The sequence below is a fragment of the Schistocerca serialis genome, chromosome 9 (genome assembly GCF_023864345.2).
Source record: "Schistocerca serialis cubense isolate TAMUIC-IGC-003099 chromosome 9, iqSchSeri2.2, whole genome shotgun sequence".
NCBI lineage: Eukaryota > Metazoa > Arthropoda > Insecta > Orthoptera > Acrididae > Schistocerca > Schistocerca serialis.
The window spans coordinates 495,308,244-495,325,329 of record NC_064646.1 but is presented as its reverse complement, the minus strand read 5'-3'; the positions used below and the strand labels follow the sequence as shown (position 1 = coordinate 495,325,329).

The 17,086-nt window shown below is 36.8% G+C and overlaps 1 long non-coding RNA gene across 1 annotated transcript in view; it reads right to left on the bottom strand.

The window, feature by feature from the left end:
* LOC126418919 (uncharacterized) overlaps positions 1–17,086 on the bottom strand; it is a 90,037-nt gene that overhangs the window by 36,172 nt on the left and 36,779 nt on the right. The gene's annotated exons all lie outside the window — the stretch shown is intronic.

Genomic DNA, 17,086 nt, shown 5'->3' with positions numbered 1-17,086 from the left:
TGACTTCTAAATGTACACTGGCAATTTAAACACACCATAGAGAAGACAATGCATGGATTATTCAGCTTCTAGGTAAATAAGTTTGCTTTTTTTCTTTTCCGAGAGAGAGAGAGAGAGAGAGAGAGAGAGAGAGAGAGAAAGCAAGCTCAGAAAACATCTATTATTGAAACAAAAGTTTGCTTCAGTTTAGTTGTTTGGCTATTCTATTGATCACATTTGTGATCTTCCATCAGGATATGATACACATTGCAGTGAACATACTTTGCAGAACAATTTTTCACTCTCCAGCAGCCTGTGCACTAGTTTCACAGTTCCTGGCAGATTAAAACTGCGTGCCAGACAAGTACATAAAATCGGGACCTTTGCCTTCTGCTGGAAAATACTCTACTGACTTAGCTGTCAGAGCATGACCCACAATATATCCTCACAGCTTTAATTCCACCAGTGCCTCTCCCTCTCCCTCCCTCCCTCCCTCCCTCCAACCTTTCAGGCTTCACTGAGTTTTTTATGTCCATCCTTGCGACTGACAATTTGTAGGATTTTGACTATTCAGACTGTTGCAGAGACATCATTTTGCAATATTCTATGGAAGCCAATTCGTAGATGTTGGCCACTGACAGGAATGTGTATACGATTGGAGCTCAACCTTTGAGCATTAGTTCGGGCCTGAAGATGGTGTATTGAGTAACCAAAAGTTATTGCAATATAATAAAATAACATCAAAATGATGACTGCACATGTTTCATTTTATTATGTTCATTGTGAGCTGTCTCTTTGTAGCGCTTAGCACGTGCTCGTGAAAGACAAAGGATTCAGGTTTGAGTCCAAGCCCAGCCTACAGTTTTAATCTGTCAAAAAGTTTCAAAATAATTTCTGCTCAACACAAAAAAGCTTTGATAGAACCTAAGTGTACTGTGAGGATTTTGTTAGTATGCCTGGTTTATAAAATCATTTTCAGAGGATAACTTGTCAACGGCTTCTGTGTTCGATTTTCCATATAAAGTCTTTTACATAAGCTAAATGCGATATCTTAAGAGCAGGAAAGGTTAAATGATGACACATATTCTGTTGGTACACTCCATGACACTGCCAAGGTCTTTAGATCATGTGGAGCATAAAATTATACTGCCTATTGGCTTCTGTCTCGGGTTCTTCAGCCGACGCTCATCTAATGATTTTTCTGATGTTTGCTCTCGTTATGAGCATACTAATCATGCCTCTTTTCTGGCTCAGGTGGTGGTTTGACAGTTTGTGCAGGACAAGAAACTGCCATTTCTAGATGTGCTGGTCACGAGGGACAGCGAAAACCTGGGACACAGCATGTATCGAAAACCGACACACGTGGACCGATACCTGCACAAACTGTCAAACCACCACCCGAGCCAGAAAAGAGGCACGATTAGTACACTCGTAATGAGAGCAGGACGAATATGTGAGCCGCAACATCTCAAATGAGAAATGCAACACCTGGAAACTGTTCTGAGGAGCAATGGGTACTCCACAAATTATATTAGAAGTGTAACAGAGCCAAACACTTGGCGAAGTAAGGAACCAGAAAAAGAAATGTCGGGTACGGCCTTTCTGCCATACGTTCCCAGAGTGACGGACAGAATCGGCCATATATTGCGCAAACATGGCGTAAAGACGATTTTCAAACTGACAAGGAAGATCAAAGAGTGTCTTCGATCGGCAAAGGAGAAAAGAGACCCACTTGCAATGTCGGGAATATACCTTATACCATGCACATGCGGAAAAGTTTGTCAGAATGACTGGATGATCAACTACCACCAGGATCAAAGTGCATAAGCGACACTACAGGTTGGGGCAGGTGGAGAAATAAGCTGTGGCAGAGCACACACTGAATGAGACCGACCACGTAATAAAATTCGCTGACACGGAAGCTCTGGCTGTAGAGAAGCACTATCACACGCGCTTGCTCAGAGAAGCTGTATAAATACTAAAACACGCGAACAGTTTCAACAAGAATGAGGAAAGCCTTAAGGTAAACGGATCCTGGCTTCCCGTACTGCAGCAAACGACCGTCTTGCAGGTAGCAAGAGGAGAACCACACCGGAAATGACCGCAGAGAAGCCTTCGGACGTTGGCGCGCCAGGTACATATAGTCTGCGGCCGCGAGCTCGGCTCCAGTTCACCACCAGCAATAGAGGGTGAAGCTTTGCCAATGCCAGCCACTCGTACTGGCGAAACATCAGAAAAATCATTAGATGGACGTCGGCCGAGAACCCGAGACAGAAGCCAATAGGCAGTTTGTCAACAAGTGGCCACAAAAGCCATAACAATTTTGCATAAAATTATACTTAACCTTTCAAAAATTCATACTATTTGTCAAAAAAAATAAGACTGATCTGCTGGTACCAAAAGTTAACTTTAATGACTACCCACTAAATTAAATGTTGTATATGAAATTCCATGAAGTTCAGTTGGATAACGAGATAAAACAGTAGATACACAGATAATGTAAAATGAAAACTCAAGATCAGCATGTTTTGCAGAGACATGGATCTCTTATCTGTTGTTTTGAAGACATGCTGATTAGATTAGTTTGCACTCTTTCACTCTGTTGTCATATGGAATTTACTACTAGAGCAAGACAACTAAAAGTAAAGAAAGTATTCATTCAGCAAAGGTGAGCATCATCTGAATAAAATAAGCTTACTGGACAAAAAATTGATTAACCCAGTTTGCATGCATGGCTGAATCATTACATCTTTACAGGTGATGCAGTGATCAACTTATGTATTCGACTCCATGCACACTGCATCTGTTTGAACATACAGCAGTAGTGATCAGTGAGACATTTATGTTACAAGTGCACATTGTAAGTAAGCATGGGTAAATGTGCAGACGTGTCAGAGTGGCAAGAAGGGCAATCGTATTGGGCCTTGCCGGTAGCCATACGGCTGCGAAGTTGCTGGATTTGTTGATATGTTGCGGCACACTGTTAGATGTGTCTACAAACAGTCATGTGAAACTTGTGGCTACAAAACATGGTGTCAGAGTTGTTGTTGGAAAGAGACCATGACTGAGGAGGACTGGAGGTACATATCAAGGCTTTTGAATCAAAATCGCATCCCGTCTTGACAGAAATTACTGTAGGCACTGAATAACCGTCCATCCCAACCTGTTAGCGAGAGGAAATGTGACGCAGACTATATGTGATGAACATTTGGAATCAATCACCTCACAAGAGGCCATTGCTCACGTGTACCTGCAAAGACTACAACAGCAAAGTTCAATGGGGTGGAAGAATATGTTACAGTTTTCTGAACATCCCCCATTCTATTACATCTTGATTCACCTGCAAAATCACCTGACGTGAACCCATAGAAAATCTGTGGGTCTTGTTGGAACAGCGAGTAAATCGTCCACATCAGCATCTAAACAATTAAGTAGAATTGTGCAAGTAAATCCTGAATGTGTGGCTTAACCTATATGCGACACATCTGGACAACCTTGTGAGTTGTTATCAAGTACTGGGGCAGAATTACACAGTGTTAAATGATGTTCGTAATGATTTCTCTAGGGATGACTAATTTTTTGTCTCATGAGCTGTGATAACTGAAGTTATCTTCAAATATTTTGGAATTCTTACACTTATTTCACAGTACATTCACTCTTTAGTGGTATTTATTGCTGATCACAAAAATCATTTTGTCAAATTTTGATTTATCTACTTCTATACAAGAGAGGAAAATAATTTCCATAGAGACATTGCCTAGTTATGTATATTTCAGTGTAAAATTCTATAGTCTTCTGAAAAAAATCTCCAACGCGCTCATGGATTATGAAATAAGCAGCCTTATAAATTTAAAAGTGTATTAAAAACATACCACAAAATGAGCTGTCCTTTGATGGCAAGGTGACTTTTGCCAGTATTTTATGAAAAAATATTTGCATCACACATGAAGCAATTCAGGATCAAAAATTGTGAATGAACTTTTAGTGGCAAAGTGACTTGTAAATTTAATTATACTGAAATTTTAAGAAGTTAGGTTTATTCCTTGATGTCATAGCTAAATAAAATATGGAGCTTTGTCTTTTGTGAGATTACTTTGGACACACATTCTGCAGGTATCCATGCTCTCTTCCAAATCAGCTGATTAGTGATGGTAAATTATTACACATAATGTGCAATGAAGATAATCTAAATGGGGAAAATGGTGTTCAAAACTGGAATCAAATGAATTTCTTTTCCTCTTGTGCATCTGACATATCAAGTGTTGCAAAAGGTGGCATTTGTAGAGTTTTACCCGAGCCTAAAGTAGACAGAAAGGGAAGATTGTCTTTTGGTGTTGTGTTTGGTGGTTATAACCTCTCTTCTATAATTCTTTGCTACAGAAATTTATAATTGCTTTTTTGTTTAGTAGTAGTAGTACTAGTAATAACAACAAAATTAGTTCCGAAAGGACTGGTTAAATTTTTTTTCTCTCTCTAATCATCTAACTCACATTTGCAATACCAAAAAATTTAATCATAAAGGCATCAGCTATTTGTTTGTTATCAAAGGAAATAAGTAATAGTACTCAAACATTTATTTTTAAGAACTTCTTTCATACACAACAAAGTATGCTCTTGCTTATAAGAAGGGTGTCATTGAACAAACAGTTAGGACGTGCAGATATGGGAAAATGTTCAGTCACCCTGACCAATTTGTGACTTTGAACAATCACATATAAACAAAAACAAGAAACATAGAAGATACAAACAATATTTAATATGCTTTATATGAAGTATGACAACCTTAATAACTTACACTTTTTATATCAGCAAATATTTATGTAGTTTTGGGGTAATTTTGAGAATACTTTTAAATGTCAGAAGTCCCCCAATTTTATGGTACATTGAGCCACTCCTCCTGCAAATGATCTGGTTATTCAGTGAAGAACAGAAGATTTATGCTAGCTGCATGAAAATTATCTATACTCATTGCAAACAGATCTCTGCTGGTACAGTCCACAGATAACTATTGTTCTGTGATAAATGCCCATGAGTCCATGTGTATAGTAAACCAGCAATTGTAAACAGCTGCTGTTCAATATAACAGCAACCTGTAACTTCCCTGGTAATTTTAGTAAGTTAAATTTAGCTTGAGTGAACACACAGTTTGTAGTAGTTTCACAATAGTTAGTTGTTAAAGCAATTTCTAACATGGTTTACATCTCGATTTGTTCCACATCCCTCATGGTTATGCTTCATGATGAAATCTGTGAAATATTTTGAAACAATCAATGAGGATTGACAGTATACAACAAGTAATATTCTTATCGCACATTTATGTAAAAAGAACATTTTGTGTTCAGATGTGATATTGCCCCAGAATAATTTTCCATTTTACATTAATGGATGGAAGTTTGCAAAATCAGCAGTCACAGAACAAATGAGTAATAAGAAAGTAATTATTGGTAATGCTGTGGAGCTTGAGTCTTCTTTGACCAAGAGTGATGAGAACAGCAGTGTTCTCTGAAACTTTCTGCAGTTATGTTTCTGAGGCTTTGCTCACAACAATATCTTCTCATATGTTTTACCACTAAAATTTTACAGCCATATGTTGTTTCTAATGACAATGGTATTTCGACGTGAAACTCTCCACAGTGAAAGTACAACTGAATAAAATTTGTAGGGAAAAGAAACTTTCCCATACTAAACACTAGTAGACATTCAGGTGGATGAGTGATGGCATGGATGCTAGCTTTTGGAATGAGAGATGGGTCCATGGTGCAACAGGAAAGTTCTCAAGTTTGGTACCTCATGCTGTGGAGGTTTTGTAGCTGATTTCTCTCGATTACTCTCTGATCCAAGGTGAGCATGAGAAGATGGCAGTAAACTTGTGTCCTAGTGCAGGTATTTTAAAAATTGTATGTATGGAGATCAACTTACCAAAGCTACAAAAACAGGAAAGCTGTAACATTTTTTCTATGTACTTTATAGTGACTGAGTGACTGTCTTTGTAGAGTAAAACCTGAACAATGAATTTTGAAATGAATTAGCAACACATTGTTAGTAATACTGTACATCCCTCCCCCCCCTCCTCCTCCACATACAATGAAAGTTTAATAAAATTGTAACTGGCCAGTGTCTGTAAATAGATGTTTAAGAAAACTTAATAGGGGGGTCTGTATAACAGCAATAGAAGCCAAAACAATTATTATTAGAATTTTTATTTGTGTGTGTGTCTTTCTATTTCTCTGTCTTTCTGTCTGTATGTCTGTCTTTTGGTCCTTCTGTCTGTCTTTCGGTCCTTCTGTCTGTCTGTCTTTTGGTCTGTCTGTACATACATCATGCAAAAACAACTGTGCAAAATTGGCAGTAGTTCCCACATTTCTATTGCTGGAGGTCTAATTTAAAATGTGGGACAAGTTTCATCTCAATAAGCTGCCTCGAAGACAAGCGTTTTCTTTAAGTGAGTCAGTACCGGGAAATTGGAATCCATTGGAGATGCAGAGAAACTTTTTGCCAAGCATGAGATCTCCATGAAACTGAGTAAAAGTGGCAACTTTCCACCCTCTTGCCCTCTGTGTGGATCAACTCAGTTTTGTGTAAGGATCAGTTCATTATGTTGGGAGAAAAAGTCAGGACAACAGGAGTTTTAAAAAACTAAACTAAATAAACCAGGCTGGAAATAATAGAATCCACAAAAAGTAGTATTTTGGAACATTTGATCATAATAATAGTAATTAAAATTTTAATAGTGTAATCCTATTATCCATAGACATTCTTGAATTGGTGTAACTATTATTATTGACATGTTTGTCAAGTAGTAATAATGCTGTCTCAAAAGTTGTTTAACGTTTCTTCTTTTTCTACTTAAGCCAAACAAGCACAATTGAGAAGATTAAAAGAAAGTGAACTAGAGCATGAAGAGCATTTAGCATCACAGCACTCAAGAATTGCATCATCTCGATTTTCTTGTGAATGCAAATCATGTTTGAATGCTAATAGACACCATAACACAGTGTTGTGATCTGTAGAGTAACGTAGAATGTGAAAGTTGTTGAATGCAGGCTGATCCTGCCACGGTACAGGCCAAGGTGCGGAAACTCAGGAAGAACATGCGATTCAATTATTGTCTGATCATAGGTGACATGAGATTTCCCAGTCCATAGAGACAAATTCCAAAAGGAAACTATTTGTCTGATGACCGCACCCATCACAAAATCTCATGTTCTCTTGAAATGCACCAGGAAAGAGAAGCACGTTTATCTGTTGACTGTAGCTGTAATGGAATTTTGCAGTTATTGGAAACATATTAGCAGCACAAGCTTCATTTATCTGTTGACCATAACAATCAAGACATTTCACAACTTTTGGAGACAGAAGAGCTGCACAAACTTCGTTTCTCTGCTGAGAGAAGTCACCCTGAAAATTCATGGCTTTTGGAGACAGCTGAGCAGCACGAGCTTTGTTTGTCCACAGCTTGGAGCCATTATCATGATAGACAGGATATCACTTGGAACAAGAAAGGAGTTGTTTACAGGAAGTTTCACAAACACCAATCCAGTGAGACCTGAACAATGCAGTTACAGGAAGATTGGCTGCACCATACCATTCTTAGGATATCAGTCAGTGATGATAAGTCAATAGTATACGATCCTGAGGAGCTGCCATGACTAGAAAAAGAAAACAGTGGATTTGGCTATGATTTAGTAATAAAATATGTTGATTATTTTCTACTTGACTGAATGAATGAAATAAGCACACACAGCCATGCTCTGAAGAGGCACAGAGAACCCAAGGGAATGTGTTGTTCATCTGGCAAAGTTTGCTCAAAAAGAATTAAAACCCACCACAACCACTGAAAGAGTTATTAAACGGAGAACATTCACTGCAAAACACTTTTTGGAGACCTTAAGGGCTACAACAATGCTTTACAAGTTTGGAGAAAATCGGATCACTGAATGAGAGTTTTAGGTACGGGACCAAGTGACTATTTGATAGGCTATTTGTTGTCAATGGATGATCCCAGGTCCTTGCAAATTTACTTTGTAGCTAATTACAAAGACTGGCAAATGTCGGGCAACAACTTATTTCTAATTTAAACTCAGGTAGAACTTTAAAGTGGCATTTCAAACAATTCCAAATGAAAAGCACAATAATTATAAGTTTGTAATTACAGCTGAAAAAAGACTGAGAGGATCTCATCTGGGTCACTATAATGCACCAGCTACAACTGAAGTTGCTGTCCTGTTAGCCGGCCAGGAATGTGATAAGAGATACATTGTACTCATGCTGATGGTCTTCAGAGAATCAGTGGAACACATTGTGCTTATGTTTAATTACAATATCATTTAATGATTTGTTGAGGTGAAGAGGCTACAGTTTTACAGTATACAGTATAAATCCTGGCATGGGTGCTCCAAGTTTTAACAAAAGTCTTCTCCTATACAGTTCTACAGTTTTTTAATCCAGCTATGTGTGAATGAACATATCTGGTTATTCTGATTTTGAGGCCTTTCTGGCCACTTTTTAATATACATATATGCAGAAATTGAAGCTGAACGGCCAGTAATCATCAGCACTCATCAGAGACAATTACATGTGGAAAATTAGGTCAATGTAATAGATATTTTACAACAAGATTCCGATGCTGAAAACTTGAGTAAGTTGGCGATTCTCCCTTCTTGATTTACTGGTGGTCCCAGGTATATGGCCAAGAGTGATCAGGACACATTTTACCATGTTAGAAGACCTGTTGATGCAGATCTGTTCATTATTATGACCACCAATCCAAAGTGGCTTGAAACAGAGAACAACTTGAAACTTCCTGGCAGATTAAAACTGTGTGCCGGACCGATACGAGTCTTGGTCCAGCACACAGTTTTAATCTGCCAGGAAGTTTCATATCAGTGCACACTCCGCTGTAGAGTGAAAATTTCATTCTAGAGAACAACTTGCTTGCCAGCCAGGGATCCTATGACATGTACAACTTGACTCTTCAAGTATTTCATTTAATACAAATATGCCTGATAGACCTTCTTAAAAAAAAAGATATTTGAAGCAGTCCAGTGCTATATGTATTCGATAGAAGTGTAAGCATGGTTTGCCTCACTCATGCAACCTTATGCGGCTTAGACCCAATGACATTGATCGAAGCATTGGCGTTGAAATACCAAATCCTGACACAGACTCCACTCTGCACAGGATTAACAAAACCAACATGATACATGGTCCGTACAGCTCATTACATACCAGTACATCTTGCATGAAAGAAGACGGTTGCACTTAGAGGTTTCTGAAAAACTTCATTAACGAAACTGTTACTAGTAAAAATATTACTGATGAAAATGGATATCCATCATATAACTGCTTGGTGCCTCAAGATAGCGGTTTCACAGCATGAAGTTAATATGTGCAGTGTGTGTTTTGCAGCAGGAAATCACGGGGTAGTACCAAACAGACCAGTTCTTTCACAAGCATTTGAAGCTCACCTCAGTGTTGACCAGATACATTTGCAAATATATGAATATGGGATGTGACCATGTGACATTTAGTTTTCAGAGTGCTGATCATGACAAGCTGACCAAATACCAGTCTGGTCACTACGTTAGTACCTTGGAAGCAGTGTGCCGGATACTGGATCCCCCTATTCACAAACCCAACTCTACCATTATGCAATTAGATATTCATGTGCAAAATGGTCAGCAACTCTATTTCAATCCTGAAAATAGGCAGGAGCATTTACAGAATCCTCATCATACCACACTATTAACTTATTTCAGTCTCTGTCAGAAAGACAGTTTTACTTGAACTCTTATGTACAACTACGTGCCATCCCATTACACTTATGACAAACAAAGAGGCACTTTCAATAGACACCAATACAGTCAACCTGGAAAGTTTTCCAGGCATTTATCACAACCCTACATTAGGTAATTTGTACACTGTTCATCCAAGCAACAACGAAGGGTATTATTTGTGCCTTTTACTGAACACAGTCTGCAGAGCCACATGTTATGCATTCCTGAGAACTGTAAATGGTCTTGAGCATTCAGCGTTACACACAGCTTGCAGTGTACTGTGTCTGCTAGATGATGACCGAAATTGGGATGAAACACTTGAAGACACCATAATTGGTGAAAGAACCAGTTGATTGCGCCATCTGTTTGCAGTTATGATGACGTTCTGTGGACTTTCCCATCATGTGCAGTGGTTGGAGAAATATCAGTGACATGTATTAGAAGTTTTTCTTTTGGTAGGTAGGTGTGCTTATGGAGATGGTGCAGTGGATTCTGATGCGAGTGTTGCCAATCATTGCCTTTGCTCACTTCAAGATATTGTTATTTCCAGTGGTGGATATAATTGTGTCATTACAGTCTTCCTGAAATACAAGAAACCATTGACAGTCCACAAGTTAGTCGTGAGTATGCAGCACAGACAAATTATAGTTCTACTCCGATAGCTGAGATCACAAATAATTTTATTTGGAACCTTCCCCATGAACAAAAGTAAGCCTATGACTAAGGTATTATACAGTGTTAATCAACAGCAAGGTGAAATCTTTTACCTTGATGCCCCTGCTGGTACAGTCAAAACCTTTCTGATTTGATTGCTACTGGCTGAAATCAGAAGGCAAGAGAATATAGCATTAGCTGTTGCATCTTCTGCTATCTTACTCACTGGAGGATAAACAGCACACCTTTAAACCTAAACATAAATGAAACCCCAGCACGTACAGTATCATGAAATAGTGACAAGACGAAGATCCTTGTAGATTGTAGCCTAATTGTTTGGTACAAATGCACCATAGCACGCAAAAAATGCCATATAAACATCAGTCACATTCTGTAAGACATCTGGTGAAATGATTGCATTGTGGGAGGTGTCACTGTTTTATTTTGTGGTGATTTCTGGGGATTCCACCCATTATAACTCGAGGAGCTAGAACAGATGGGGCATGTCTCAGATGCTCTGTCCTCTGGTACAGAAATTAAGTGTGACAAGGAACATGAGGGCTCTATTGGGTGGCAATTCCCATGTGCAAGAATTCTCGGATGTTGTATTTAAAATTAGTATGTCTATATTGGCTGAATCAAATGGGTTAGTGACTCCACCAGAGAGCCTTTGTCTAACTGTTCCTTTGGTGGAGGAACTTACTTTTTTCCTTAACCCTTATGAGGCCATGTAATGGAACTCATCTTAAAGTGGCGTTGCTTCATAATAATATTATAGTAGCCAAAATTGTCATGGGCTGTGGAGCTGGTGAAATAATTTTCCTATCCCTCGTACCCCCCTCATTCCCAACAATTTCCCTTTCCAATTCAAATGTGTGCAGTTGCCCATGAGCATATGCTCCAGTGTGACCGTCAGTGAGTTGTAAGGATAGATGCTTCGAGCCACCAGCATCAACCTTGGAATGAAATGTTTCTTACGTGGACAACTCTATGTAGCATGCTCGCAGCTCAGCTCACTAGCTCAAATAATTTGTTTCTTGCAATTTTGTCAAATGATGACATGATGGAGACCATGGCTGTTGTTTGAAGACAAATGTTGATGGTGTTAGGACAGCAACCAGCCACAAATTTACTTTCAGTTCCTTTATTCAAAGGCAGCTGTTACTGGTTTCGAATCATTGTGATTCATCCTCAGATGGTTTACACACTTTCTTTATGACATTTGGTGTGATTTTACATATTAATTGTCCTAAAATATAAATAAAACATAATTATAAACACGCCACACACAGATGGTTGCGTTACAGGTTTTCGTTGCATGTGACTTACGTGAAACGTCGGTTTCAGGTGTTTGTTTTCATAACATTCGTCCAACAGATGTAAATGCATTCCCACTGCATCCTCGTTGTTGCACACATAAATAGTTCTCACTGTACACTTTAGATTTGTTGCTGAGATCATTTCAACCTTGCACCACGTGTTTTGATACATACAAAGAGCTTACAAACATATGAGTACCACAGATGCTATGATATATCGTAACATTTGACGATGATGTCCTATGTTTGGAAAGGATCATATATTCATTTACACAACTGTAATGCCTTTTACATTAGTACAGAGACATTGAATTTTTGAGTTGATATTGCTAAATTAATTATAAAGTTTTTTATATATATTTAGAACTGTATAGGTAAAATAGTATATTATTTAATTACATTTGGCATCATGAGAATTATAGTAACATACAAATTTGCTACTTGATCTGCAGATAGGTGTATTAATATTATTTTCTTTGGAGGCTGGAAAGTAATTTTTGGAAATTTTTCAGGACAGCGGTGTTTGTTTGTTAAGGATACAGTCTGGGGTGCTGTTTTTGTGTGTGCGTATTTTTAATTCTTCTAATATATTCATAGTGGCTCCTTTTTCTGCTAGATGCAAAATTTTTAAGTTGTCCTCAATGTTTCCCACTGAATGGTTTTCTTCAGCAGTATGGGCTGCAAATGCTGATTTGTTCAAGTTACCAAGTCTTAGAGCATCAATATGTTCTTTGTATCTAATTTCAAAACTTCTGCCTGTCTGTCCAATGTAGAATTTTGGGCATGTATCACATTTGAGTTTGTATATTCCTGATTTAGGGTAGGGACTCTTGGAGGTATTTACATCATGTATTACTTTTTGTTGTAATTTATTATTTCTGGAAAAGCTGATTGTGATATTTTTCTTCTTTTTAAATAAGTTTGCTATTTGGTATGAAAGTGGGCCTATGTATGGGAGAGTAGCATATTTAGGTTTGGCTTCAGTGGCACACTGATTTGGCTTGAAGTGACTGCTGTGAAGTGGATCTGCGGTTTTTGTCTGCATTGTGTTATGGAGTTTTTCTATTATTGTGGGTTTATATCCATTATTATGAGCAACTGTTTTAATTATATTGATTTCATTTTGTTGGTCTGTGTCACTCATTGGTACTTTTTTAATTCGGTGTAGCATCGTTCTGAAATATGCCATTTTTTGTTGGCGGGGGTGGCAAGATGAGTTGCTAATGCTGACATCTGTGGTGGTAGGTTTTCTGTAAATACTAAATTGATGTTTATTGTCACTATTGCAAATTTTCAGGTCAAGAAAGTTAATGCTTTTATTAGTTTCATGTTCAACTGTGAATTTAATATTTTTGTGCATTTTGCTTAGATCTGCTGCTAATGTATCTATTTCATTGCTTGTACCATCAAAAAGCAGGATTGTATCATCAACATATCTTCTGTAGTGTATTATTTTGTTTGAGATGTGCTGGCTGGCAGAGAAGAATTTTTGTTCTATGTGGTTGATGTAAATGTCAGCCAATATCCCAGCTAAGCTACTTCCCATTGCCAAACCACCATGTTGTTGGTACAGTTTGTTGTTGAAGCTAAAGTAATTATGCTCTAGAATAAGTGAAAGTATTTCTATGAGTTCACAGATCTCTGCAACACTAATTTTCTTATATTTAAGCAGATTGTTTCTTATAATGTTAATAGTCTCTCTGACAGGGATGTTCGTGTACAGGTTGACTATGTCTAGTGATGCTAATTTAGCTGTTGGTGGGAAGTGGATGTCTTTAATTAAGCTTATGGATTCATGTGTGTTATGTATGGTGTATTTATTTTCAAATGTATAGTATTTGGTAATGAGCTCTTTTAATTTACGGCTTATGAAGTATGCAGGGCTGTTTCTTGAGTTAACAATTGGGCAAATGGGACAATTTACTTTATGAACCTTTGGCTGTGCACGCAGTTTTGGTGCCGACGGATTCATTGTTACACAGTTACATATTTCATATTTGTTCAGTAAAAAGTTACAGTTTTGTAGTAGCTTTCGGAGTTTAGTTTGAAATTTTACTGTAGGATCTGTCTTTATTTCAGTAATATTGTTGCTATGGAAAAATTGCAAGGTTTTCTCTACATATTCTCTTTCATGCATTACAATTAAAGAATTTCCTTTGTCAGCTTTTACTATGAGTGCTTTACTTTCAGACAGTTTGCTGTTAATATTTTTCATATCTTTAATTTCAGTGATTTTGGAGGTATTATTTGTTTGAAGTTGTTACATTATCAGTTTATTTGTCTTGTATGCAACTGCATTTTTCTCACATGTGTCTAGTTTTGCTGTGTCACAAGCAAGTTTTGTGCAGGCTATGGGGTTTTTAACACTGTGACTATTGAGATTTGTTTCAATATTATGTTTTAGACCTTTATTTAATAAAGTAAGTTCACTGCTGCTAAATTGGATGTCAGTTGTATTAATGATTCTATCAAAAAATTTGTGTTGGCTTAGCTGTTTGTTTTTATCAAACTCTGAATTGTTCATTGATTTTAAGGCTTCAATTTTCTTTTTGTGTTTGGATAAGATAATCTTTTGTTCTTTATCTACTTTATCGTCTATGTGCTGTAGGATGTGTGAGAATTGTAAAGGTGAGAGGATGTGTCCTAGCTGCAGATGCAAGTTGTACATGACATTGTTTAAGTGTTCTTTTTTCTTGTATTGCATTTTAATCTCTGTTTTTAGCCATATATTTTCACATTTTTGCTTAGCAAATCTGGCAGCTTTAGTTTTGCAGTTAATTTTGACTTTGACATATTTCGGAACTATTTTAAGTGACATACACTCTTTGTTGAATTTAATGTTAAGAGACGTTTTCATTAGGTTATTTTTATGTTTCTAATGGCTCCTATGGGCAAAACATCAAATGTTGCATATAAAGAAATTCTTTAATTTTCTCAAATTTCTTTAAATATAACAGTAGGCTGTTCCCCTATCCAGGTGTTTTGGTATTTCATATTTCAAATATCTGTATCCATGCTTCCAAATATGTCAATTCTTTATCATTGCACCCTTTTGACAGCTTCCACCTTCAGCTTTTTATATCCATTTTTCTCACTGATGATAAGCTACAGAAATTTTCAGAATTGATGCATGTTCGAGATCCACATGGTCAAAGTTGCAGATGAATCTAGATAGCAGTAGATGCTTTCAATTTACTTCAGTTGCTGCAGTGTTACAAAGCTTTATGTAAGTATACAAAAATATTAAAATAGATCCATAATCTGCATCCTCATGATCATGAACATATCAGTATTGTTTCCTTTTACTTGATTCCTTCAACTGCTTGTCTCTTATAACTGATCATAGAAAACTGATATATATATATATATATATATATATATATATATATATATATATATATATATATATATATATGTGTGTGTGTGTGTGTCCACAGTTCACACACAGGGTTATCAAAACCTCAACTTTCATTGAAACACTCGATGCCAGAAAGAATATGATGATGTTAAAGTTCTGATCGGAGTAGCTGAATTCATAGTTTAGTTGTTGCTGTTTACAATTTCGTATTTGCAGAAGTTTAATTTTAATGTGTTTGCATCTACAGCAGGTATCAGTGTTCCTGCGCTTAAAAGATGTGTGTCAGACAGGGCATACATCATGACAATCTAGTCCGACTAGGCTATAATTTTGTTTTTAATTTATGAAAATATTATATTTATGCAATAATTAGTTTGATGTTGCATTAGAGTTTGTAAATTATTAGTTGTATATATTGTGTTTTGTCTTGATTACATAGTGGCTGTGCACTAAATTAACATTTGGTTCTGTAGCAGTAAACATCTTCCATTTACAGAATAAACTTTGTTAAGAAATTGTTTTCGTCAAATACGTTACACTTACAAATTGAGTGAGTGTTATTTTTCATAAATAATTTCCAATTACTATCACAAGAAAATCTAATTATTTGGATCATTTAAATTAGCTAATGTAAATGTGATTGAGTAACTCTCATTTATGAACTATTTGATTAAAAATGTAGATTTAGAAATCCATTAGGGTTATCTTTCAGTGAACAAAGAACTTTAATGATACACTGAACAAAGAATTTTACTGTCATAATGGACAAGTGTGCAAGTTGCCATGGAATCACTGGGAATGGAAGTCAACTTGAGGAATCTCAGCAAGTACGATCTAACTTCTGCAGTTCAGTGCAGTAATGTGTTCATTGTAAATGAGTATTGTAGTAATTCTATTATATGTTTATTACCTTATAAATAAATAAAAATTTTTTTAAATTTTAAATTCAGTGCATTAATGCGATCTTAGTAGATGAGTGTTTATAAAATGATTCTTTCATATAGTGTTCATTAATAAAAAATAACGATCATTCCACTTGGGGCCTATGGAAGGTACATTAGGTTATTTGTTTTAGTTGTAAATATTTGTCATGTATTATTGTTTTTCTGACATGTTCCTAGAGGACCTCCTCACTACAGATCAATTGGAATGAAAGTAAATCTAATCTAATCTAATACCCATTGCATGCCCTAGGCCTTCTGAAGGGTAAAATACTTGAAAATAAAAGAAGCCATAGAATATATACATAATTACAGCTAAAACAACTACTATCAAAACAAAACACTGCTGATAGGACACAGGAATAGCTCTATGGGACACAGATTTAGTGTCTTGCATGAAAGCATCAATAATCTAAAAGGATATGTTTCTTACAGCAATTTAATAAAAAGAAAAGAAAAGGTGTGTTGTGTTTATTGGAGCATCACATAGGAACATTGAAACTGATGGAAGACTATGGTTTAATGTCATATTTCTGTAGATCCGGTAAGACGAAACATGGACAATAGGACAGTGGAGCTCCTATCACAAAAACAGCCACACTATGTTGGAAGTTTCTCTTCAGATGTCTTCTACTTTGTCAGATAAGAGTGACACAGTGTGATGAGACTCTGTGTGTGGTACACATTGATTTTCATGAAGATACTGGTTGTTGTTGTTGTTGTTGTTGTTGTGGTCTTCAGTCCTGAGACTGGTTTGATGCAGCTCTCGATGCTACTCTATCCTGTGCAAGCTTTTTCATCTCCCAGTACCTACTGCAACCTACATCCTTCTGAATCTGCTTAGTGTATTCATCTCTTGGTCTCCCTCTATGATTTTTACCCTCCACGCTGCCCTCCAATACTAAATTGGTGATCCCTTGATGCCTCAGAACATGTCCTACCAACCGATCCCTTCTTCTGGTCAAGTTGTGCCACAAACTTCTCTTCTCCCCAATCCTATTCAATACTTCCTCATTAGTTATGTGATCTACCCATCTAATCTTCAGCATTCTTCTGTAG